Here is a 26338-nt window from a genome sequence, read left to right as displayed (position 1 = left end):
TGTCGCAGTGACCAACTGGTAACCCGGGTTTTCCCCCTAAGAAGGCTCCTTCGGGAACTTCTAAGGGCTCATTCCACTCCCATGGGACGGGGGGGTTCTTCTGCCGGTCCTCCTGCTCTTTAGGGAACAGGGCCCGTCTCCCCTTCCGCAAGGAAGAAGAAGACGGGGACCAGAGGCGTACCAACTACCACCGGTACTTCCTCGCCTGGTGTTTGCGGCGCTGCCGCTACGCCAGGTTCCAGCTTGGTCTCTCGTTCATGAGAAGTTCCGAGTATACGATCTCCCGCGGGAGAGCGTATAGCCAAATTTTGGCGCCAGAGTTCACTCAGCGCCAGGACCGTGGCACGGAGCAGAAGCTGGTGAGAGCCGCTCATGTGACTCTCGCCAGGCCAGCGGCCGCTCTCGCAGTGACCAGCTGGTAACCCTGTAGACGTGACTGTCTCTGACCAGCCACGGGCTGAGGCTGGGAAGAGGTTCCCCCCTCCCGATCGTTGGTGCCAGCCTCGGCTGGTACCAGCGGTATGACGCGCCGTGAGGACACGCACTGGTCTCACCGCGACAGTGGTCTCTGCAGGTCTCTTGACCGCCGCTCCCACAGGGACCGGGCGGATAGGGGGACCAGCAGCAGCTCCTCTGCACACGAGATCGGGGCCGCTGTTCTCGGTCCAGCCGTTTCCCTGGGAAATGGCTCGACTAGGCCTGCAAGTTGGCGATCGCCTGCAGCCCTCCAAGCCCGCTGGTTCTGCCAGCGGGCGAAAGAGGAGCGTCATGTCTTCCTCTCCCGTGCCTGCAACTTCCTCGGTTTGCACCAGGAAGAGCGAGGCACAGCGGGGTGATCGATCCCGTCACGACGCCTTAAGTACCAGGTACGATCTTCGGACCGACCAGGACGTACTCGCAAGTGGCAGGAGGAATCCGAGAGGGGTCTATTGCAGTTCCTCCTCCTTAAGGGGGAGGTTCTCGGAATGCTCTTCTTTGAGGGGCTTGACGGTCCTACTCTGCAAGATGCTATGACTTCCAAGATCAAGAGGGACTTTGTTGAGGTTATGGCGCTGATTCGTCAGCGCAACGACCTCGGGGAAGGATCGCCGCTCCCACCAGCGGAGCCCACGTCTCGGCTCGAGTCTTTTGGGGCCCGAGAGGGAACCCAAACCGACGGTGGGTCTGCCGCGATCGGAGCTTGCCGATTCTGTCTTGAACCAGTCTCTCTCGTCTCCGGATAAGAAGGCTCTCTCAGATCTGGCCGGTCGAACAAGCTACTTCCACCTCCTCTACTGCGACAGCGGCGTTTCTACGTGTCTTCGGACACAGTATTTAAATACCCCTTCGGTCCTCCTGAGAGGTTTCGACCTCGATGAGGACTGGAATGAGTCGGAGGACGGTATCGGCTCTCCCCTGTCAGGTGTCGATCAGCCCCACCCAGACGGCGTTCACAGTGGTGGCAGACCCTTACCTACAGGGCGAGTTCGTAACCCTCCTCGGGGAAAACTTTTTCTCCTGACGATACGTTTTCCCAGACTCTGAGAGGCCATCGCCGCAAGGCGATGGCTGTTCCTACTCTTCTCCAACTGCTAGTTCCACTGGGAAGGCGAGAGAGTATCCAATTCCTCCCCCATTCCCTCTTTCCTTACGGCTATGAGGGAAATGGGAGGGATCCTACAGAGATTTCTCTGTAGGATCCCACGTTGGGGACTGCGCTACCGGGGGGACCTTCGGGTCCTACCTGACGTAAGCCCCGGTCGTTGAGGAGGGATCCTGCCCCATCCTCGATTTCTATGGGAATCGAGAGGACCACCAGCCGATATTGTTTGACGAATTCGGTGGGGGTTTCGCAGAGTGCTTAGAATTCTATGAAATTTCTAGCGCATTCAGAGTGTTCGAGTTTTTTACGATCTCCAAACACTTAGGCGAGACTACGGTCCAAAGTGAGCGAGACGAGAATCCCCGATAATTGTTACGCGATAATCGGGAACCTCGCCTATGCTCGAATTCCTGGAATTTCTAGCATTGGGAAGAAGACTGCTGCTGAAAGAAGAGTATCTCACAGTAGGCGACCAACCTGGAATAGAGAAGAACGGACGGGAACATCCAGTTTGGCTTGAACTTTCGTCTTTGGTATTCTGTTCACCATTGAAGACTTCTCCTTCACTCTTTGATAGAGATCGAAGGTGGTCGATCTCCAATCCTTATTTTGTTTTCTTGAAGGAAAAGAATTTAGGATGGAGATCGTTGTTCAGAATCCTACAAATAAACTACGTATATTAACCTCGCGACATGATTCTGCTAAGCAGTTGAATTGTCCGAGGGGTGGGGTAGGCGCATATCCTAGTTTACTCTACGGATTGCGACTTAGACGAGGAGTATTCTAATTGAACTGCAACTCGGGGTTGCCTGCAACCTCCCAGGAGTTTCCAGTTTCAATTTTATATACTTATGGTTTTGTCACGACAACACCATTTCAGCTTTTGTATTTACCGAAATTCGTTTCGCCTAAATATAATTGCTCGAGCATATCTTTTATGCTCGGTGGTTCTAGCCGAACGCATTCCTTCGTGGAACGGATTACTTGGCAACTCAGGATGACGAGTCAGCGACAGCTACTGCGTATTGAATTGCCTGAGGCAACTCAGTACCAGCTGCCGCTTCGAGATGCACGGTTGGTTATGTCTTTCTCCCCTGCTTTGATTGAATACCAACCGTATCTCTGCCCAACAATCACGGACTTAAGTCTCTGATTAACGGGGATTCTCGCATACATGAATGACCATCTACTGCTGTGACGCTCGAATTCATCGCCTTCAGTATTGTGAGAATTTACAACAGAGATATCTCTTCGACTTTCATCTTTCTGTTTACCGCACAGTAACAGAATTCTGTAATAGTCTCTTGCTGCATCGCACTGCGATAATGCAAATGATTTTTGCGGAATCTGAGTTTGTCCTCAAAATATCTCGTATTCGGAGGTGTGCAATTGTTCATTGTTCACCCCGGATTAGCAGATGTATTGAAAGACATCGCCTACTCCCACACCTGCCAGCTCTACTTCCAAACGTTCAGCCCATGAGAAGCAGTTCTTCAGGCGGCTCTCCCCTGTGTTTTCATTACTGAAGAACGCCCCGTTTTCATTGCAGCTACGACTTTTCACCGGACAGCAATGAAATAGCGGTTAGCGTTTTCAGTCATTTGTAAGCACAGGTTCAGAATCTTGAGATTCCTTCTCTCGATTCAGCTGGAAGACGTAGGTTGCATTCATTGCCTACCTTAGTCTTCAACGTCACACATAATGTTGGTTCTCCTTAGCTGAGATTCAACTACTATGAGAGTGTCTTGGCTTCAGGGACCTAGGTCTCTAGACGGCAATTGACTTTCGCCTTTTGAGCATATGCCTTAAGAGAATCATCACCTCGCCGTCCGGCATTGGTGACAAACAAATACATTATTTGTTTGGTATCTCGGCATAACCCTTTAAAAGGCGAAGGTCACGTGACTTACTCGGATACTTGGACAACTTGCCTCACTTTCCGATAGCGAATACCCCCAGGTTCAGTCGGACAGCTGTCAGAGGCGGCCGGATGTCAGTTACGAACTACGCTGTGGGACTTAGTTCGGTTGTTACGGAGCAATCATTACTTCGTCTTAATAGCTTGTCACAGTACCCATAACATCGACACGCACCCCCCATGGAGGTTAGTGTCGGTGTCCTATCCCACTACCGAGAACTTCGCTGCATGGGGATAGGAGGATGCGAGACTCTTCGTGGCAAACGGACAGACCAGTATGGGTACTGGACATCACCGAAGTCGAGAAGAGGGATAGGTCATGCGACTATTCCCTTCTTTTCCTCTGAGGAAACTGCATGACTTTTCCTGCGAAGTCAAGCATCCAGGGGATGGGGATCCGTGACGCTCGATTTCGTAGCGAAGACTCGGAACCCTTCGGTCCCTGACGATCGGTTCGAGTCGTTCACAATACCCTCCCTAATGGACTTCACCGCCTTCGATGCGAAGGAGATGCTGCTTTGTCCGCAAGAACTTCTCCGTGGCGCAGTTACTGAAGGCAGGGGACTGGTCCAACCAGACCACATGCACCTCCTTCTACCTTCGGGATATTGCCCACAGGTCCTAGGATCTTTTTCCTTGGGACCCGTGGTGGCTGCTCAACACGTTGTGTAGGGAACCCAGACCCTCGCAGGCTGAACAGCATCGAGTCCTGGTGTGACCGTAAGAATGGATGAGTGAATGAGTGTGTGACTGGCTTCTCTTCCCATCTTTTTCTTCCCCTCTACCCTGTGGGTAGAGGGACACGGTCGTCACCCTGCTGGATAAGGACGAGATGCAGGTGAGCTACTCAACAGAGCCCCATCTATCCCTTTCACTAGGGATAGGAGCATATATCCACCACTTCCTCCAACAAGGGGGAGGAAGTGGATGCCAGCTTGAGACAAACCCATACTTTATGTTGCCTCTTGCAAACAGGAACAAGTTCTTGCTTGCTGGTACGAAGAGATACGCTTGCCTCTCTCTTAGTACTTGGCCCAGAGGTCTGACCATTGATCCTGCGGTGCACACCCCGATCAATCGGACAGAGGCTTGGACCCCTCCCTCGCTCTTACGACCGGGGAGGCTTTCCAAGGTTGGACGAACACCAGTCTGTTCACCAAAAAGACTCGGATTCCTCCCACCAAGAAGTGAGTCTTCCTATTGTTAAAGGACCGAGGGTTTGTATTCGTGTCGGAACAAATGGCAATTTGTCGAAAATTGCATTTTTCCTAACTACAAACCTGAGGTCCTTTACATATAGTCCCACCTCATGCCACCCCTCACTCTGCATTTTTTTGTACGGGCCTAAAGCAAAAGTGATTCTTCACCTCTCAGGCACGCGGGCGCGCGCACTGTCGGACAAGCAGTTAACTACCATTCTCCCCTTGTTCGAAGCTTACGACCGTTCCAGCTGCCGCTAGCTACTTCCTATTGTTAAAGGACCGAGGGTTTGTATAGTTAGGAAAAATGCAATTTTCAACAAATTGCCATTTTACATATCTATGATGATTAATTTAAAAATATTCATTATTGAAAAAGTAACTCGATTCTGACTCAAATTTAAGTAATTATTTTTCGGAATTAGAACGTTCTTTCATGACATCTTGACTTACTTACCTATTGTAAATAATTGCTATACTCAACTTTCTTTCAGAACAGTTTACCAGTTATTCATGCAGATTGTTATCAGCTATTCATGTAATTGTTGTAATCGTAATGCGCATGTACGTATATCTTTATTATTTACTTTTTGGATATATGAAGATGTTTTACTGCCGAATTACCGCCGTAGTGAGACGCAATTGCTTTCGGTCCCTGGGCCTCTGTCTGTTTTTACACCATAAGAAATTATGGGGCTGAATTTGCAATGACCAGAAAGTTGTTAAAAGAGGAAAGTTAGCATTGAGGGGGCATATGTTTTGATTGAGAAAAATACAAATTTATACAATAGCTAGCTTGTAAAAAATACTTGATTACAAAAACTTGATTGACAACTAAGCAGCATACTTACTATGGGTTTCAGAGACAGTGCAAGCACGTTTTTGGGAAATATTTCTGTAACGAACACTCGTATCAGAACGAGATTTTGCTATAGTGCATTACACCCAGTGCCGTAATTTATAAGGGTATCGTGAATCACTAATCGTAAAGAATAACGACACTTGTCTTTGTACCAAGAGACAAAAACACTATTATCCAGAAATGGATACGAACACGCGTAAAAAGCTCCACCTACCCTTCCCCCCCCCCCCCCCCCCCTACACCGCCACCCCTGTCCTTCCTTCCTCCTTCGCCTTCCTTTCTCTCTCTCTCTCTCTCTCTCTCTCTCTCTCTCTCTCTCTCTGTTGCCAATCAGTATGTGTACACCCTCCAAACTGGGTATAAGACTTACACAAAACGTGGAAATTGGTGAAATCAGCCTATGTATTGAGAGTATATATACATAAATATTAAAGCAATTTTATCATTATTGCATTACTATGACTACTAGAATTCATGGAAACAGTTTATAATAATGCTTCGGCGTATGTGTGAAGCTCCGCTAATGTGGCAACGATGATTTTGCCATTCTTAGCATGCAAACATTAAAGGTTACATTTATTTCTGGCATACAGTTATTTAAAATAAAATCAAAATACTAATATAGACTTAAATCAATGAAAAGTGCTAGCAAAAAAAAAAAAAAAATCATAATCCACTTATCCGTAGTCTGCTCTGCTATGGTTTTTGGCAGCCAGATGTACGACAAGGTTAGAAACATTGGATTGTATCTAGTACTTTAGAAATATCTGTAATTTTTCGGGGTAATTTGGTTGCAAAAAAGGGATAATAGACATGAATTAAATCAACATTATTAAATAACAAAGTAAAGTTGAACTAAATAACAAGTAAAGTAAACAATTTAGGGAATAAAACTGCAGTGTCGTCGTCTGCTGTTCGTAACTGTGTTTGTGGAGTGCGCGCTTAGGAACCAGGAACAGCAACTTGGTTAAAGTGCAATGTGGAGTGAATTGAGACCAAAATGTGTATAATAACAATCAAACACTGTGGAGTTTCAGTTGTGATGGCAGTAAGGATAAAACCACTGATTACAAGGTAAAAAATGAATTCTGTTCATACCATGACCCCGGGAATAACAAGTTTCATACTTTCACTAATATAGGCAACAAAATGTTGTTTTATTGTGCTGATTACAACTGCAATCTTTAGTAAGATCAATAAACGTTACATAAATACGCTAACATTGTTCAAATGAGTGCTGGGAAGGCTGGGAAAGATGGTGTCCATCCGTGAACAGACCCGTCCATCCGCACAATAGCCGCCAAATTGAATCTCATAACTGCCTTGAAAACACATTTTCATACAATCAACTTACCTGTCAGATATATACATAGCTAAGACTCCGTCGTCCCCGACAGAAATTCAAATTTCGCGCCACTCGCTACAGGTAGGTCAGGTGATCTACCTGCCTGCTGTGGCGGCAGACTAGGAACCATCCCCGTTTTCTATCATATTTTCTCTGTCGCCGGTGGTATCAACATTGTTGCTATTACCTCCTGACTTAGATTCATATTTCATCCTTTGATCATCGTTTCTCGGCTTTTTGGTGACGTATCTGGATAGTAGTTTTTGACATTCGCTACTGTGGACTGTTTTTGGAATTACTCTTTTGGATTTTCTCAGTATGTCTGATTCAAATGTGAGTGTGAGAATGTGTGTGAATGTAGGCTGCAGGGTGAGGATACCGAAAGCTTCGGTTGATCCTCACACTGTATGCCGTAAATGTAGGGGGTTTCAGTGTTCTGCTAATAATACTTGTAAGGAATGCGAGGGATTAAATGCAGAAGAGTGGAAGACTTTGACTTCTTATTTGAAGAAGTTAGAGAGGGATAGGGTTAGACGTCTGAAAGGTGTGAGTTCAAGGCCTATTGAGCCTTTCACGGATAATTCTAATCCTACTGATTTAGATTCTCCCTATGTATCTCATTCTCAGAGTGCTCTTTCGGATTCGGCCTCGGAAATCGCCAATCTGAAAGCTACAATTAGAGACATGAAGTCCAAGATGGCTGACTTCCAAGTAAGGCTAGTGAAAGTGAGCATTACAGTGAAGTGAGTTCTCCCGTGTTGTGGAGGGGGCGTTTGATCGTCCCTGCGACGCTCCCAGGCCTAGACCTCTTCCAAGCTCCCATGCCCAGAGGAGAAGGAAAGTCGAAAGCCTTAAGGAGGTCGTGGGGAATCCCCAACGGTCAGACGTCCCTTCAGCTAGCTCTGCTTCGTGGCGGAGGCGGCTCAAGGGCGCTATAGGAAAAGCGTCCTTCGTGAGTGTTTCTCGTCCTCTCCCTCTCCCCTCACCTAAACGAGGGTGGAAGGAGTCGAACTTGTCGAGACCGCTGAAGCGTCATATGAAAGAACCTGAAATAGATTCGAGCCCAGAGCGCTTCTCAGATGACGCTCCTCTTCTTTAGAAAAAGCGAAGGTGGCGTCAGCGTCACCTGACGTGTACGCAGAAGTAACCCTTTCCTTCTTCTCCCCCGAGTGATGACGAAAGGCGTCATGCAGTGGACGTGGGGAGAAGCGTCAAGGAGGATAATTATGGCAGTTCAAGAGCAACTGTCCTCTCTAGTGGAGTTTTAGCGCCTCGTAGGAAGGACGTGGCGCTTCCAATTAAGAAGTCTCGTCCTCTCTCACCTGCTAAACGAGAAGCGTCATGCAGATGTGAAGCTGCTAAACGTCTTACTGAAGCTTCGGGTTCGAGAACGAGAACGGTGGCTTACGAAAGTTTCGTAACGCCAGAGAGACGTAAGACGTCTTTTAGACATGAAGCGTCATTGAAAACGGATCATAGACGTGACGCTCCGACCAATATTGTGACGCCAAGTAGGACGCCTTTGGAGAGCGGAGCGTCTTCCAGGCGCGAAGCGTCATCAAGACGTCAGCAGACAAGTAAGCGAGAGACGTCAGCCAGGACGCTTGGCGAACGGGAAGCGTCATTCAAGCGGGAAGTGTCTTCTAATTTTCAAGAGAAGCCTGAGCTTGTGGCGCCTTCCAAGGCTATTAAAGCGGGAAAGAGGAAAGATTATCATTCCCTTAGCCCCTCTCCTATTAGGAGTTTGTCTCCTCCAGAAGAGGAACGTACGGAAAGGAGAGCGGAGACTCATGTAGATCCCGAGTTGGAAGAAAACTCGGATGATGAATATCAGGGAAGAGAAGGACTGTCGAACTATAAGGTTTTGACTACCTTGCTTCTTGAGGAGTATGGAGACGAGTTGACTCCTGCCGCTCCTCCTTCTCCGCGCGCTCTCTTTTCGAGTGCTAAGACGAAGAAGCCTTCGTCTTTTCTCAAAATGAAGCCCACCATTTCGATGAAGAGGGCCTTACAATCCTTAGACTCATGGATGAAGTCTAAGAAAGACTCGGTGAGAACAGTCTTCTGCATGCCTCCAGCAAGATTAGCTGGGAAAAGAGGCATTTGGTATCAGACGGGAGAGAATATGGGTATTGCTCTCCCTTCTACATCGGAAGCAGATTTTTCGACCTTAGTTGACGCTTCACGTCGACAAGGTCTCAATTCGGCACGAATTACGTGGGGAATTTCTGAACTGGACCATCTCCTCAAGGGACTCTTTCATGTATTGGAAGTCTTCAACTTCTTAGATTGGTCTCTTGGGGTGATGTCCAAGAAAGCCCATGATTCGGAAGGAATCGAACCTGAAGCCCTGTTATGCATATTGTCTTGTATTGACAAAGCGGTACAGGATGGATCTTTTGAAATCTCCTCATTATTTGGAGCAGGTCTTCTAAAGAAAAGGACTGTATATGGCGCCTTCTTAACCAAGGCAGTCTCACACGCTCAGAGGGCAGCTCTACTGTATTCGCCTCTATCTGACTTTGTTCCTTCTCAGTTAGTGAAGGACATTGCGCATTCTTTAACTGAGAAGGCGACTCAGGATCTTCTGACGCAGTCAGCAAGGAAGAAGAAACCTGTTTCTGCATCTGACAAGAAAGGACCTAGTACATCTGTTCAGCCCTTTCGAGGTGGTCCGACCTCCAGACCTCCCGCAAGGAAGGAAGGCTCCGGAGAAGAGAGGTAGGTCTGCCTTTCGTCCCTTTTAAAAGGGAAAATGAAGATTCTCTCCTCCAAGCACCAGTAGGTGCCAGGCTCCTGGGATTTGTGGAAGCCTGGACACTGATAAACACAGACGCGTCTTCATTGGCTATCATAAGGAAGGGATATCGTATCCCTTTCCTGAACACTCCTCCCCTAACGTCAATACCAAGGGAACTATCAGCCAAGTACAAGGATCCTGTGCTGAGGGATACTCTTCGATCGATGGTGGAACAAATGTGGGACAAGAGAGCGATAGAACTAGTACTGGATCAAAACTCCCCGGGGTTTTACAATCGCCTTTTTCTGGTTGCGAAAGCCTCGGGAGGCTGGAGACCAGTACTGGACGTCAGCTCTCTGAACAAATTTGTTCAGAAGGAGAAGTTCTCCATGGAGACTTCTGCTTCAGTCCTAGCGTCATTACGAAAAGGAGATTGGATGGTGTCTCTAGATCTCCAGGACGCCTACTTTCACGTCCCGATCCACCCTTCATCGAAGAAGTACCTCCGTTTCATGACGGGGGGAAGGATCTTTCAGTTCAGAGCCTTGTGTTTCGGCCTGTCCACAGCTCCTCAGGTCTTCACAAGCCTGATGAAGAATGTGGCGAGGTTTCTTCGCCTCAAAGGAGTAAATATCTCTCTGTATCTGGACGACTGGCTCATCAGGGCCAGATCAGAGAGACAGTGCTTGGAGGACCTAAAGTTAACTCTAGATTTGATCAAAGCGTTGGGATTGCTCGTGAACCTCGAGAAGTCTCAGCTGACCCCCAGACAGGACCTAGTCTATCTGGGGATTCGGATGGATTCTCGGGGTTTTCGAGTATTTCCTTCGCAAGAGAGAATCGCAAAAGGTTTGCGGATAGTCTCTCTCTTCTTAGGGAAGGAACATACGTCGGCGAGGGAATGGTTTTGAGCCTTCTAGGGACCCTTTCCTCGCTCGAACAGTTCTTCCCACTAGGAAGACTTCATTTACGTCCGCTTCAATTCTTCCTCAAGAAGTCTTGGAGCTGGAAAACCGGACAACTTTCGGACGTTTTTCCCATTCCAGTGGAGATAAAATCGCACCTGGAGTGGTGGTTGCCCCCTCTGGAAGAGAACAAAGGGATCTCTCTAAAACACACAGAACCCAGACCTAGTGTTGTACTCCGACGCGTCGGAGAAAGGTTGGGGAGCGACATTAGGCTCAGAAGAGGTGTCAGGCACCTGGGAACCAGCACAGGTGACTTGGCACATAAACTGCAAAGAGCTCTTCGCCGTGCATCTGGCTTTGAAGAGCCTAGAACCTCTGGTGTCAAACAAAGTAGTGCAAGTAAACGTGGACAACACCACCGCACTTGCCTACATTCGGAAACAGGGAGGGACTCACTCCTCGTTCCTTTACGAACTGACGAGAGACCTATTGCTTTGGACGTCTCACAGGAACATCTCCCTGCTGACAAGGTTCGTACAGGAGTAAAGAATGTGAGGGCGGACAGACTCAGCAGGAGGAACCAGGTCCTTCATACAGAGTGGACCCTACACGAGGAAGTGTGTCTAGATCTCTGGTCACTGTGGGGGACTCTCATGTGGATCTCTTCGCAACATTTCCGGGAAGGGCTGGGCCAGTCTTTTGCTCGGTCGTGGAAGATCCAAGAGCACTTATGGTAGACGCCTTCCTGCTAAATTGGTCTCGAGTAGACGTATATGCTTTTCCCCCATTCAAAATCCTGGGATTAGTAATGAAAAAGTTTGTGGCGTCAAAGGAGACGAGGATGACGTTAATAGCCCCCTTTTGGCCGGCCCAGGATTGGTTCACAGAGGTGGTAGAGTGGATCGTAGACTTTCCAAGATCCCTACCAAGAAGGACGGATCTTCTCAGACAACCACACTTCAAGAGGTACCATCAAAACCTCCCCGCTCTCGCTCTGACTGCCTTTCGACTATCGAAAGACTTGTCAGAGCGAGAGGCTTTTCTCGCGAAGTGGCAAGCGCGATCGCGAGAGCACGCAGAACCTCCACTACGAAAGTATACCCAATCGAAGTGAGGTATTTAGAAGGTGGTGTAGATCCAAGAAGTTTGTCCTCCTCCACTACCTCTATAGCGGAAATTGCTGATTTCCTGCTATTCCTGAGAGAAAAATCTCATCTAGCCGTATCCACAATAAAGGGATACAGAAGTATGCTCTCGGCTGTATTCAGGAATAGAGGATTGGATCTGGCAGATAATAAAGATCTCCACGATCTCATAAGGTCTTTTGAGACTTCAAGTCTAAGGAACCAGTACCTCCGAACTGGAACCTAGACGTAGTCCTCAAGTTTCTGTCATCGGAAAGATTCGAACCTCCTCATCTGGCATCGTTTAGAGACATCACCAGAAAATGCCTATTCCTATTATCTTTAGCTACGGCAAAGAGAATTAGTGAATTACATGCTCTGCAGGATAAAGTAGGATTCAAGGGAGACTCGGCTATTTGCTCGTTTAAGACCCTGTTTTTAGCGAAAAACGAGAATCCCACGAATCCCTGGCCTAAGTCATTCGAAGTCAAAGGCATGTCGAGTCTCGCTTAGGCAGAAGAAGCAGAGAGGTCTCTATGCCCTGTTAGAGCTCTGAAGTTCTACCTTCAGAGAAAGCATCAGATGGGAGGCTCTAGACAAGGTCTTTGGTGCGCGGTAAAAGACCCCACAAGACTGATGTCCAAGAATGCGCTGGCATTCTTTGTAAGAAACGTCATTACAGACGCTCATAAGGTCTGTCCTGACGAACAGTTACAACTGTTGAGAGTAAAAGCTCATGAAGTGAGAGCTGTAGCGACGTCTCTCTCGTTTCATAAGAATATGTCGCTTAAAAACATCATAGATACGACATTTTGGAGATGCAACTCAGTATTTGCATCTCATTACTTGAAAGACGTTCGTGTGACATATGAGAAGTGTTTTTCTCTAGGTCCTTTCGTATCGGCGGATACGATTCTGGGTACGGGAGCCGACACCAATCCTTAAATGTATATACTTTTCTTCTTTTTGGATATGGTCTGGAGTCTCTTCGAACAATGGAGGACTTGGTTTAGCACGGGCGGCCGTCTATGTTGTTCAGTAAGAGAATCTTGTCATATCCAATTAGATGAGTATAATTTTTTTTTGAAATTATGTATGTGTGCGTAGTGGTTTTGAGTTACGGTTGTTGTGACGAGTTCGGGGATAACTCGGAACAATCCTTAGTTCTAACATATGGTTAGGATCAGGTGGTCGGGATTGGTTGTGTGCTCCTTCATAAGGTGTATTGTCATATAAGTGGATCAGCACCCATTGACAAAGTCCTTTCAGGCTCTGCCGAGTAAGCGGATAAGACCCCTTCGGCAGACCCACAAGAACTCTTGGCCATAGATCATATATCTCGCTAAAGTTTCTTGAGGTGATGCAGACTACTGGGCAAACACCCACGAAGTCTACCACCTATCAGGTAGGAACCAAGGTTTTATTTATACCTACAACATATGTTGTTTACCTGTCTATTCCATATAGTAGCTGTCTCTTACCCTCCACCGAAGGGTGCCAATCAGCTATGTATATATCTGACAGGTAAGTTGATTGTATGAAAATGATATTGTTATTATACAATAAAGTTTCATACATACTTACCTGGCAGATATATACAATTAAAGGCCCACCCAGCCTCCCCGCAGGAGACAGGTGGAAGAGAGAAAATATGATAGAAAACGGGGATGGTTCCTAGTCTGCCGCCCAGGGCAGGCAGGTAGATCACCTGACCTACCTGTAGCGAGTGGCGCGAAATTTGAATTTCTGTTCAGGGGACGACGGAGTCTTAGCTATGTATATATCTGCCAGGTAAGTATGTATGAAACTTTATTGTATAATAACAATATCATTTTTTCCGATACGTTATACAAACCCTCAGTCCTTTAACAATAGGAAGGTAACTAGCGGCAGCTGGAACGGTGTAAGCTTCGAACAAGGGAGTTCGGTAGTTAACTGCTTGTCCGACAGTGCGCGCGCCGCCCGCCTGAGAGGTGAAGAATCTCTTGCTTTCGGCCGTGTGGTGTGAGGACGTTGTTCGCCATCGCTCTCTGCCCGCTACATCGTCGTATGCTTGGATTGTGTTTATTCTCTTACTGGTTTGTTTGGTAGTGAAAGTGAAATCGTAAGTATTTTTTTTTTTCATTTTCATTAATTGATTTATGGACATGGATCAAGAATTGGAGCTTTCACCACCCCCCCCGGTCGCCCGTAGTGTGTGTCCCGGGCTGGAGGGGCGTAAATGCGGTGGATTTCGCTCCTGCTTTGATGTCGATCCACATGAATTGTGTACTCGGTGCCGAGGGCGTGAGTGCTTTTGGGCTGAGCCATGTGTTGTATGAGGGTAGGAAGAAGCGAAGGCCTGCCAAGGAGTCGTCGGAAAGCTCTCCAGCGACTCCTTTGGTTACGGATACTTCGTCATCCTTCCTGCCCCCTGCTCAGCTCCCACGTTTGGCACCTTCCCCTTCGGGGGGGGGGGGTTTCGGAGTCCTCCTCCTCGCTCGATCCGTTGAGTGTGGAGGAGGGCGCTAGTTACCCTGACGTGCAGTTGTATTCGGGGTCTTCCATCCGCTCGGGGTGGGGCTCGTCCCCCCCCAAGCGAGAGGGAACCCCTCATGTTTACCCGACTGTTGCTTCCGCAGGTGCATCTTCCGTGGGAGACGACCTTGGACAGGTGTGGGCGTCACTGGGACTGCAGGGCGTGCCAAGTATCCAGGGGCTGATTCAGCGTCTGGCGGGGTCTGGGGCGGTCACCCATGGAGCGGTGACCACCACCACTACCACGATCTCTACCCCAGGGTATGCCACCCCTCCTCACCTTGTGTATACTCCACACGTGATGACGGTGACGCCGACAAGGGTGTCGAGGGCGTGAATGCTCTCGCGCCGAGACTTGTGATACATTTATCTTTTGGTCAGAGGCGCAGTGGAAGCGCTACGGGGGGAGGAAGAAGCCGCGGAAGCCAGCTAAGGAGTCGTCAGAGGACTCCCCAGCTACGCCCTTGGTCACTGATTTGTCTTCCTCCTTTCTCCCTCCGGCTCAGCTCCCTCGTATGGCTCCTTCCCCTTCGGTGGAGATTCTCGCTCCCTCTCCTCCCTCGATCATTCGAGCGTAGAGGAGGGGGCGAGATACCCCGACATCCAGTTGTACTCGGGGTCCTCTGTTCGCTCAGGCTGGGAACTATCCCTCCCCCGGGCGAGGGGTGACCCCCCCACTGATCTACCCGACTTTCCCTCCCTCAGATTTGCTGACCGTGGGAGATGATCTCGGCAGGGCCTGGTACTCGCTGGGGTTGCAAGGGACACCGACGGTCCAGGGGCTGCTTAGTCATCTGGCAAGAGGGGCTACGCTGGTCACGCACAGGCCAACACCACGACTACCACGATGGTATCCACGCTGGGCTACGCTGCTCTGCCTCACCTGGTGTATACACAGCACGTAGCCACGGTGACCTCAACAGCCGCTGTGCAGGCTCCGCTGCCGGAGGTTTCCTTTTCCGTTGCTACGCCGCCTCCTGGTTTCTCCGCTCCTGCCGCGAGGAAGAAGAAGACGGGGACCGGAGGAGCGTCGGCTAGCACAGGCACTTCCTCACATGGCGCCAGAGGTTCTGCCTCGACACCAGGTACCGTCTCTGCCTCTCGTTCGCGAGAGTCACAGAGTGTTCGCTCACCTGCGGGTGACTGGACAGCCAAGACCCAGGCATCCAAGTTCTTTCGGCGCTAGGATCCAGGCACGGGACGGAAGACTGGAGGGAGTCGCTCAGGCGACTCTCACCAGACCAGCGATTGCTCTCGTGGCGATGCGCTAGTACCCAGGGCTGACCAAGAAACGGAAATAACATATAAGAGAGTGCCGGGTACCATGACAGAGGTACAGAGGTTCTGGCGCATAGTCTAAAAGAATTGCAAGCAATTTAGGTGACTTGATAATTTCTCGATATAGCGAGTTGTTAACCGAAGGGTTCAGTAGCCTCTCTAACAGCAGGCTCGGTAACGTCACGATTCGTTACTGATTTCGTTCCCCGTCTAACTGGAGGAGGGTTCGATCTCAAGGAGGGACGAAATGAATTTTTAAATCAATTAGGCCAATTCCACAGCTCTCTCATATCTCAAGGAGCATCGAGAATCTCTTTTTTCGCCCCTGTTTGCGTTAACAAGAGAGAACCTGTTTGGAACACAGACACGGAACGTAACGATCCTTAAGAAGTTCGCTGCACGATGTTGCACGTCCGTGAGAACCTCTTGATCGACGATGATAATTATTAACGTCTGTCTAATATTAGTTGGAAAGAGAGTTGTGGAAACCTGAGAGAAGTCTTCTTCATAGATCTCTTCACAATGTTGAAGACGAAGAGGCTTCCTCTAGACTGCTTCCTTATTCTCGATCCAAGAGCGGTAGCAATATACGCCATCCTTTAGTTTGAAAGGGGAATAAACATTAGTCTTTTTTCCCCTATATATATATAAATTCTTAACAGATATATTAAGATAATTACTGGCGTCAGAGGAAGAGAAGATGATGCTTTTTGCCCCCATTTTGGCCTTCCAGAGGCTGGATTCACAGAGGTCACGTCCTTCTTATAGCACTTTTCTAAAGGCTTTCCCAAGAGAGTCGGTCTACTCTATCAGCCTCACATAGAAAGGGACCTTAAGAACCTCTCCACTCTGAGTCTGTCTGCGTGCAGACTGACAAGAAGTTGACATGAATGAAAGGATTTTTCAAGGTGAATGACAAGTGTCATGGCCAAGACAAAGAAGTGCTGCAGATCGTGCTGGGTTGAATGAGGAAACTGTCCTCTTCCGATACCTCTGTGATCCACATGGCGGTTTTATTCCCTTTCTGAGAGAAGAATCACCTTTATATTTATCTGCTATCAAAGAATACAGTCGCAGGCTATACTCTGTCTCTACAAAGGGATTTAGAGATAGCAGAGGACTAAGATCTTCGGGATCTTATACGATACCTCAATACGACCAAGAGTAAGATATCATGTACTTGGAGTTGCGATCTTTTCGTGGCCCGCAGATTCCGTGTTCCGACAAGTTGGAACCTCTCCTCATCATGCTTCTTTTAGAAATTTTATGAGGGAATTAATTTTTTCTCTTGACCTTACCAACTTCCAAGAGGACTAGTGAATTTTTGTGTATTGGAATCTTGCATCAGATTCAGTGGAGACTCGGCGATTGGTTCTTGCCAGCATAGTATGTCTGGCAAAGAACTAAAACCCTTCTAATCCTGGCTCAGAGCTTTGAAGTCAAGGGACTTTCCCAATTGATAAGGGAAGAGATAGAAGGGTCTATTTGCCCAGGCAGGGTACGTTAGTTTTATCTTCAGCAGAAGAAATGGCTTAACGTTTGCCTTCAGAGTCTTTGGGGTGCGATGAGGGCTCGAAGCGCTTCCCAGAAGGTAATCAGAATGACACGATAAGAGCCAAGAAAGCCCTGGGTTCGCCCACTTTTGGCTCAGAGTCTTCTTCGACTTCCAGGCTCCTTTCCCTCCTTCGGGCAAGGAGAGGGAAGATTCTGCAAGGAATAGATCTCGTTAGCAACGGAAGCACTCACGAAGGATCCTCCTCGGAGGAAGACACTTCTCTCTCGTCCTGTTTAGATATCCTATCGTCTACTGGATGTAACTGGCTACAAGCGCCTCCCCTCATCCTAGGCCAGAGGCTCCAGGTAGAAGAGTTTCTTCCACCCTTCTCCAGTCTCCTGATAAACTATTGTGGTTTGTTCAGGATCCTCGGGCAATGAAGCGCCAGCCAGGCGCCAAATGCCAAACAGGTGGGAAACGCCAGAGGCAGACAACTCGAATGAACGAGTTTATTGTCTGATGCGGAGAAGGAGCGGGCCTCCAACCTGGCGCAAATGCGCCAGAGGCGAACAGATCGGACAGGTGAGAATGTCCAATGTGGACATCGCCAGACAGCCTCGAGACTCCAGCCAAGCTCGAAGCTCCAGCAAGTGGGGAGGAGCCAGCCGGGCGCCAGAAATGCCAGCCAGGCGCCAGGCACCAAAAGCGCTAGCCAGGAGTCGGGCTCCAGCCAGGCGACAGAAGTGCCATACGGGCGCCAGGCGCCAGAAGCGCCAGCCGAGAATAATGCGCCAGCTAGGCGCGAGGCTCCAGCCAGCCGAGAGTAATGCGCCAGCCAGGCGCGAGGCTCCAGCCAGGGGCGAGGCGCCAGCCAGGCTCTAGGCGCCAGGCGCGAAGGGCCAGCCAGGCTCCAGGCTTCATCCAGAAGAGATCTATATCAAAGAACGCCCTGGCCTTCTTTGATATAATTGTGATCTCCAAAGCACTTGATAAGTGCCTTGATGATTCCTTCAAGCAGCTGAGAATTAAAAGCGCATGAAGTACGAGCTTTTGCGAATTCTTGTTCTTTCCATAACAATATGTCATAAAGGACATATTAGCTGTCACATACGGGAGATGCAACTCTGTGTTGACTTTCCATTACACGAAGGATGTCAAGATAACCTACGAGAGATCCTTCTCTCTTGGTTGTTACGTGTCTGCGGATACGTTGCTGGGATAGGGAGCCGATACTGATCCTTAACTATACTCTGTTTTTTTTCCATCTGTCCAGCCCCACTGGTGTTTGTGTATGGTAACACTGCGTCCGGGGCTTTAGATAGTCACGTTAGCTTTCATTCAACAATAATAACAATATCCTATTTCGAATATTAACGGTGTAAATCGCATACAGTAAATTATTAAAACGCTTTTCAGTTGCAATGTATACCCAAATATCCTTTTATTTACCTAAAATTTACACATCGCGTAACTATTTAAAGCCCGGGAAGCAGTGTTACCATGTGAAAACACCACAGGCCGATGGACAGATGAAAAAAAACAGAGTATAGTGAGTTAAATTTTATTTAACGTGTTTTTTTCTTTGGGTTGTTTGAAAGGAGTTTGGGGATAACTTTTCAATTTAAGTAACAGTAACCCTCGTTTTGTTCATGAAACTTACCTGTCAGATATATATATAGCTGTATTTTCTGAAGTCCGACAGAATTTCTAAACTCGCGGCACACGCAGTGGGCGGCCAGGTGGTAGTACCCATTCCCGCCGCTGGGAGGCGGATATCAGGAACCATTCCCATTTTCTATTCATATTTTTCTGTCGCCGGTGCTGTAAACAACTGTTTGCAGTACCTCCGCCTTGGATTTTGATAAACTTTTGGTCACTTAAGTATCTGGATTGTCCTTTGGTTTTGATTCTGGATTGGTGGCTAGGCACGCACAATAGTGGACTGTTTTTTTATTTTGGATTGGCTTTTCTGTAAACGTGATGTCTGGATCAAATTCAGTGTGTTTCAGAGTGTGTTAAGAGTGATTGTAAGGTGAGGCTACCGAAATCATCGGTAGATCCCCACACTGTATGTACGGGGTGTAGGGGGCATGTATGTTTATTGAGTGATCGGTGCAAGGAATGTGAATGTTTGACCGATGATGGATGGAAGATGTAAGATTCCTATCGACGGAAATTGGAATGTGATAGGATCAGGAGGTCTTCCTCTAGGAGCGGTTCCAGTAAAGGTAAGGGAAGTAATATTCCACCTTCAATAACACCAGTAGATTTTGTATCACCTAACCCTGTGATGTTGCCCTCGGGCCCTGAAATTGTGTCTGGAGAAGGTAATGCCCTTTCTCTTATTTTAGATTCTTTACGTACTCTAGAATCGAAAGTGTTAGCCTTGGAAACCGGCTCTGTGAAAGTTAGTGAACGTGCCCCTAGTGTTGTGGAGGGGGCGTCAGATCGGCCCCATAATGCCTCTAGGCCTAGACCACTGTCGGACTCCCAGGACTCAGGGAGTGGGCATGTCGAAAGCCGCAAGAGGGTTACGGGGGCTCCCCACCGATCTGGCGTCCCTTCGGCAGGACCTGTCGCAAGTTCCCAGGCTGCCAAGGAGCGTGCTCAGGCTCGCATCCTCAAGGACTGTTTTTCGTCCTCCGAGGCGCCCTCCCCGCGCAAGGGGTGGAGCGCTCGGAGAGGACTCCATTGAAAAGGACCTTTCGAAGTGAGGACGCTTCACTTCCTCTCTTGCCGGTTTCGTTGCGGTTTTCACCTGCGTCGTATGACGCTTTTCCGCCGCAGAAGAGATGTAGGACGTCATCAGAGGATGATGCTGAGAAGCGCTACAGTCGCTCTTTTGAGAGGCAGGTAGCTGTACCTGTGAGAAGGAAGGAGGCGTCCCCTCGCCCCTCATCTTCTCGCAGGTTCAGCCCTTCACCTGCTTTAGTTTCTTCGCCCACGAAGAACATTTTCGTGTCCCTTCAGGACCAGTTATCTGCTTTGATGGCTAAGAAAGCGGTCGAGCCTCAACGTAGGAAGGACGTCAGACTGCCTGTCAAGAGGACTAAGCAGTCTCCTCCTCCTTCTCCTCGTTCGTCTCTTTCTCCTCCTGCGTCTACTTCGGTGCCCCTCCGATCTCGTTCTTCGAGTAAGAAGGCGCGTAAACAGGAGGTTAGTTTTCCCTTTAGATGTCCTGCGCAGGACGCTTGTGAGGACGTTTATCAGGACGCTCGACAGGACGCTTTTCAGGATGCCTTTGAGGACGCCCAGCAGGACGAGGACGCTCGTCAGGACGTTTTTGTTGACGCTCGTCAGGACGTTTTTGTTGACGCTCGTCAGGACGTTTTTGTTGACGCTCGTCAGGACGTTTTTGTTGACGCTCGTCAGGACGCTTTTCCAAGCGTAGATGATTTTGAGAGCGCTCAGCAGGACGCTTTGAGAGCTAGGGCTTCTGGACGCTCTAGTAAGGAAGCTTTGATGAAGAAGCGTAAGGACGCTTCTCTAGGCTCTTTCAAGGACGCTTCGGTAGAAGCTCGCCAGGCTGTTGTGCAAGATTCTCGGCTAGTTAAGGCAGTTCAAGTCGCCTCTCAGGACGCTCAGCGCTTTCGAGACGGTCGTCTTGCTTCACGCGGTAAGGATTGACAGGAGGTCAGTCGGAATGAAGAAGCTTCTTCATCCAAACCGCAGAGATCTCTTTTGAAGATCAGACCCGTTGGTCGTACGCCCTCTCCTGATGTACAGTCTCCGATTCCTCTTAGAGAGGAAGGAGAATTGAGTAGTCCTGCGGACTCGGTTGAACAGGATCAGCCGTCTGTGTCATCCATTTCGGACTATAAAGTGCTTGTGCGGCTTTTACGCTGGTCTTTTGGAGACAAATTTCAGCCTTCAGCTCCTCGGTCTCCACCCTCTCAGTTTTCCTCATCGAAGTCTTGTAAAACCCCAGAGTTCGTTGAGATGAAGACTTCGCTGTCCACCAAGAGGGCTTTTAAGAAGTTCCAAGATTGGATGGAACGAAGGAAAGATCAGGGCAAGTCTACTTTCGCCCTTCCTCCCTCGAGACTCATTGGTAAAGGGGGTCTTTGGTACGAGACCAAAGAGGAATTAGGTGTGAGGATCCCGTCGTCAGCACAAGGGGATTTTGCTAGTCTGGTCGACGCTCAAAGGAGGTCCCTTTGTCGTCAGCTAAGATTTCGTGGACTCCTACGGAGATCGACCATCACATGAAAGGACTTTTGAGGGCTCTAGAAGTATTCAACTTTTTGGACTGGTGCTTGGGAGTCCTAGATATTCAATCTAGGAGTCCGGACTCTGTCAGTCTGGGGGAGCTGTCCAGTGTATTAACATGCATGGACAAGGCCGTCAGAGATGGTTCGGAAGAGTTGGCTTCGCACTTCGGTACGGCTTTCTTAAAGAAGAGAGCGCTGTTCTGCAATTTTACAGCGAAGTCGGTGACTCCGGCTCAAAGAGCAGAGCTTCTCTTTGCGCCTCTTTCGAATCATCTCTTCCCCCAGACTTTGGTGAAGGACCTGGCTGTTAGCTTGCAGGAGAAAGCTACTCGGGACCTCTTAGCCCAGTCCTCCAGACGTCCAGCAGTACCTACTACGTCTTCTTTTGGACGAGTTCCAAAGAAGCTGAAACCCTTTCGTGGGGCTCTTCCCTCGAGCTCAGCTCCTCGAGGGAGAGGCCTTTCAAGAGGAAGAGCTCCATTTAAACCAAAAACTAAGAAATGAGAGCTATGTCCTTCAGACACCAGTCGGAGCCAGACTGAAACACTTTGCGGGAGCATGGAGAGAGAGAGAGAGATACGGACATTTGGTCCCTGAAGATAGTGGAACAGGGGTACAAGATCCCCTTTTTGGTACCTCCTCCTCTATGCACAATTCCCAGAGATCTTTCTCCTTCGTATCAAGGGGAGAAACAGCAGATACTTTTCGATCTTCTAGATCAAATGGTCGAAAAAAGAGCGGTGGAGCAGGTCGTAGACCTTGGGTCACCAGGATTTTACAACAGGCTTTTCCTGGTACCAAAGCAGTCTACGGGTTGGCGTCCAGTCCTAGACGTAAGCAGGCTGAATCTTTTTATAGAAAAGATAAAGTTCAAGATGGAAACGCCTTAGTCAGTTTTAGGAGCCTTGAGACCGGGCGACTGGATGGTGTCCTTGGACCTGCAGGACGCATACTTTCACGTTCCGATCCACCCTCTATCAAGAAAGTATCTAAGGTTTGTTTTAAGAGGCAAAGTCTGGCAGTTCAGAGCCCTTTGTTTCGGTTTAAGCACGGCTCCGATGGTGTTTACCGTTCTAATGAAGAATGTAGCGAGATGGTTGCATTCTTCAGGAATAAGAGTATCTCTCTATCTCGACGATTGGCTCATCAGAGCGTCTTCAGAGGAGATGTGTCTGAAGGACCTTCAGTTCACGTTAGCCTTGGCGAAGTCCCTGGGACTTCTGGTCAACCTCGAAAAGTCGCATCTGACCCCGACACAGTCCATCGTGTATCTGGGGATTCAGATGGATTCAGTGGCTTTTCGGGCGTTTCCGTCCCTGGAATGACAGCTGCAAGGCTTAAAGAAAGTTTCAGCCTTCCTGGGGAAGGAAACTTGCTCGGCGAGGGAATGGATGAGTCTGCTGGGGACCATTTCCTCGCTGGAAAAGTTTGTTTCCCTGGGGAGACTGCACCTCAGGCCTCTCCAGTTTTTCCTTGCAGAGGAATGGAGGGTCAAGGAAGATCTAGATGCGACCTTGAAGATCTCCGAGTCAGTAAAAAACCATTTAAGATGGTGGCTCGATCCACAGAAGTTTCGTGAGAGTTTCTCTAAAACTTCAGAGCCCCGACCTAGTGTTGTTTTCCGACGCGTCCATTTCGGGTTGGGGAGCAACACTAGGAGGGGAGGAAGTGTCAGGCACCTGGAGGGGGGAACAGGTGTCCTGGCACATAAATATAAAGGAACTAGCAGTGGTTTTCCTAGCGCTACAGTTCTTCAAAGAGAAGGTTGCATGCAAAGTTGTCCAGGTCAACTCGGACAACACCACAGCCCTGGCGTACTTAAAGAATCAGGGAGGAACACACTCCCGTCCTCTGTTTTACCTAGCGAGGGAGATTCTGCTGTGGGCAAGCGCAAGGCAAGTGAAGATCCTTACGAGATTCATCGCAGGAGTCCAGAACGTCAGAGCAGACCTTCTCAGTCGACAGGATCAGCTCCTGCCGACAGAATGGACTCTGCATCAGGACGTTTGTCGAGAGCTGTGGAAGTTGTGGGGACGTCCTCTGGTCGACCTATTTGCGACATCGAGGACAAAGAGGTTTCCTCTTTATTGCTCCCCTGTTTTGGATCCAGGAGCGATCGCTATAGACGCACTACTCTGGAATTGGACAGACTTGGACCTGTATGCCTTCCCGCCGTTCAAGATCATGGGGGGGAAGTCATGAGGAAGTTTGCGGCATCAGAGGGGACGAGTTTGACCCTGATTGCCCTGATGTGGCCTGCAAGAGATTGGTTCACGGAGGTAATGTCCTTCCTTGTAGACTTCCCAAGGACGTTGCCCTGGAGGAAAGATCTACTCAAACAGCCCCACTTCGAAAGGTATCACCAAAACCTCTCCGCTCTGTGTCTGACTGCGTTCAGACTATCGAAAAGTTGGCCAGAGTGAGAGGTTTTTCTAAAACAGCTTCGAAAGCGATCGCCAACGCAAGGAGGGCTTCATCGCGAGCAGTTTACCAGTCTTAAGTGGGCTTCCTTCAGGGCATGGTGTAGAAGGGAGGGAATTTCCTCTTCCACGACCTCTGTGAGCCAAATAGCCGAATTTCTGCTATACTTGAGGAATGTGCTGAAGTTAGCAGTCCCAACCATCAAGGGATATAGAAGTATGCTGTCAGCAGTCTTTCGGCACAGAGGCCTAGATCTTGCTGACAACAGAGACCTTCACGATCTCTTGAGATCGTTTGAAACATCAAAGATACCTCAGATGAGGCCTCCTTCCTGGAACTTAGATGTTGTTCTAAGACATCTGATGTCAAGTCCTTTCGAGCCTCTCCACGCAGCGTCTCTTAGGAACTTGACGAGAAAGGCTCTTTTCCTAACTGCTCTGGCGACGGCGAAGAGAGTTAGCGAAATTCAAGCCATTAGTGAACAGGTGGGCTTCAAAGGTGAGAACGCTGTCTGCTCTTTGAGTCCCACGTTCTTGGCCAAAAATGAGAACCCGTCTAACCCTTTGCCCAAGGGCTTCGAAATAAAGGTAATGATGAACTTGGTGGGCCAAGAACCAGAGAGTGTCCTGTGCCCTGTCAGGGCTCTCAAATTTTATGTACAAAGAACGAAGGAGGTAAGAGGTCCCTCAGGTAATTTGTGGTGCTCAGTGAGGAGACCTGATTTACCGTTATCAAAGAATGGTTTGGCTTTCTTTCTGAGGGACATTATTAAAGAGGCTCATTCATCTTGCCAGAAGACTGATTTGAGCCTCCTGCGAGTGAACGCTCACGAAGTCAGAGCTGTCGCAACCTCGCTTGCCTTCCAAAAGAATATGTCAATCAAGGACATTCTTGATGCCACCTTTTGGAGGAGCAATTCAGTATTCGCCTCACACTATTTAAGAGATGTGAGAACGATATACGAGAACTGTTGTTCTATAGGACCATACATTTCTGCAGACACAGTTTTGGGGGCTGGAGGTGGCTCTTTTCCTATCCCCTAGTTATAGGTTAGGTTTAGTTTTTAATTTTTTGTGTTTTTGGTTGATGGTTAGATCTTTAGTGGAGATCTTCCATTCATTAGTTTAGCTTTCACAGGGTTTTTTGTCTAGTTGGTCAGGTGGTGGTCAGTTGCTTCATAGCCCTCATATGTATGGTACGATGGTCTAGTCACGTTGTGGGCACGCCCCCGTTGTCAGATCATCCGGAGTGCACCAGCACTACAGGTCTCTACCTTGCTGGCAACTCTGATTAAGCAGAAGCAGGCTTAGGTGACAGTAATCACGTAGTCAGCTATGCTAACAGGTGAGGAACCAAGATGTATATCATCTACTTAATTTTGTTTCCTAAAATCCTATTCTGTCTCTTCCCACCATCCGAAGGTGGGATTCAGCTATATATATATCTGACAGGTAAGTTTCATGAACAAAATGTTATTGTTATAATACAATTAAGTTTGTTCATACTTACCTGGCAGATATATATATAGCTGTATTTTCTGAAGTCCGACAGAATTTCAAAACTCGCGGCACACGCAGTGGGCGGCCAGGTGGTAGTACCCATTCCCGCCACTGGGAGGCGGATATCAGGAACCATTCCCATTTTCTATTCATATTTTCTAGTGCCACTGTCTCCTGAGGGGAGGTGGGTGGGCACTAAATTATATATATCTGCCAGGTAAGTATGAACAAACTTAATTGTATTATAACAATAACATGTTAGGATCAGGTGATCGGGATCGGTGTTGTGCTCCTTAATTATGCCACTAGGCATAGGTGTATTGTCATGTAAGTGGATAGGACCCCATTGACAAAGGCCATCAGGCTCTGTCGAGTAAGTGGATAAGACCCCATCGACAGACCCACAAGAACTCTTAGCCATAGGTCACATCCTCGCTGACGCTCTTGAGGCGAAGCAGATTCCTAGGCATTAGCCATGGAATCTTCTGCCTAAACAAGTAGGAACCAAGGTTTTATTTATTTATTACCTACAACGTATGTTGTTTACCAGTCTATTCAGTAAATAGTTGTCTCTTACCCACCACCAATGGTGTGAATCAGCTAAGTATATATCTGACAGGTAAGTTGAATGTATAAAAATGATATTGTTATGATGCAATAAAGTTTTATGCATACTTACCTGGCAGATATATGTACATATTAGTACTAGTACGTATTAAGTTAGGTATTGAATGGTCCAAATTGTTGTAGTATTTCATTGGTTATTGGTCAATTTAGCTTTATTATAAAATTTACTGGGGTGTTTTTGTAGGGCTTGGAATGGATTAGCCATTTTACATGTAAAATGTGGTTCAAGATACGAAAAGCTCATGATACGAAAGCCGCCTCGGAATGGATTAATTTCATATTTCGAGGTACCACTGTACTAATGTACTTTGCAACTGGTGATGACGTCATCTGTACAATCCACCTGAGAACTCATGAAGTCAATGGCTTTGTCCATTCCTTGCATTCCAAAGAATGTCAGACTGGAAGATAGATGTGGCCTCATGAGAACCACAAAGACCTCACTGGCATGGTCGGTATGGTGCTGGCGTGCCACCTTGATAGCCATGAGTTTGATTGGAATTCACATAAAGCCATTGGTCCCGTTGCTGAATAACCACTGGTTCCATACAACGTAAAATCACCATACAAACGAACAAACAATTATCAGAACCACAATTATGTCTTTCTATT

The 26338-nt window shown here is 48.2% G+C and overlaps 1 protein-coding gene across 1 annotated transcript in view; it reads left to right on the top strand.

The window, feature by feature from the left end:
- Positions 1–26338, top strand: part of LOC135208444 (F-box only protein 7-like) — a 53236-nt gene that overhangs the window by 5626 nt on the left and 21272 nt on the right. The window lies entirely within an intron of this gene.

This window comes from Macrobrachium nipponense, chromosome 35 (assembly GCF_015104395.2).
Source record: "Macrobrachium nipponense isolate FS-2020 chromosome 35, ASM1510439v2, whole genome shotgun sequence".
NCBI lineage: Eukaryota > Metazoa > Arthropoda > Malacostraca > Decapoda > Palaemonidae > Macrobrachium > Macrobrachium nipponense.
This window is presented reverse-complemented; position numbering and strand designations above follow the sequence as displayed.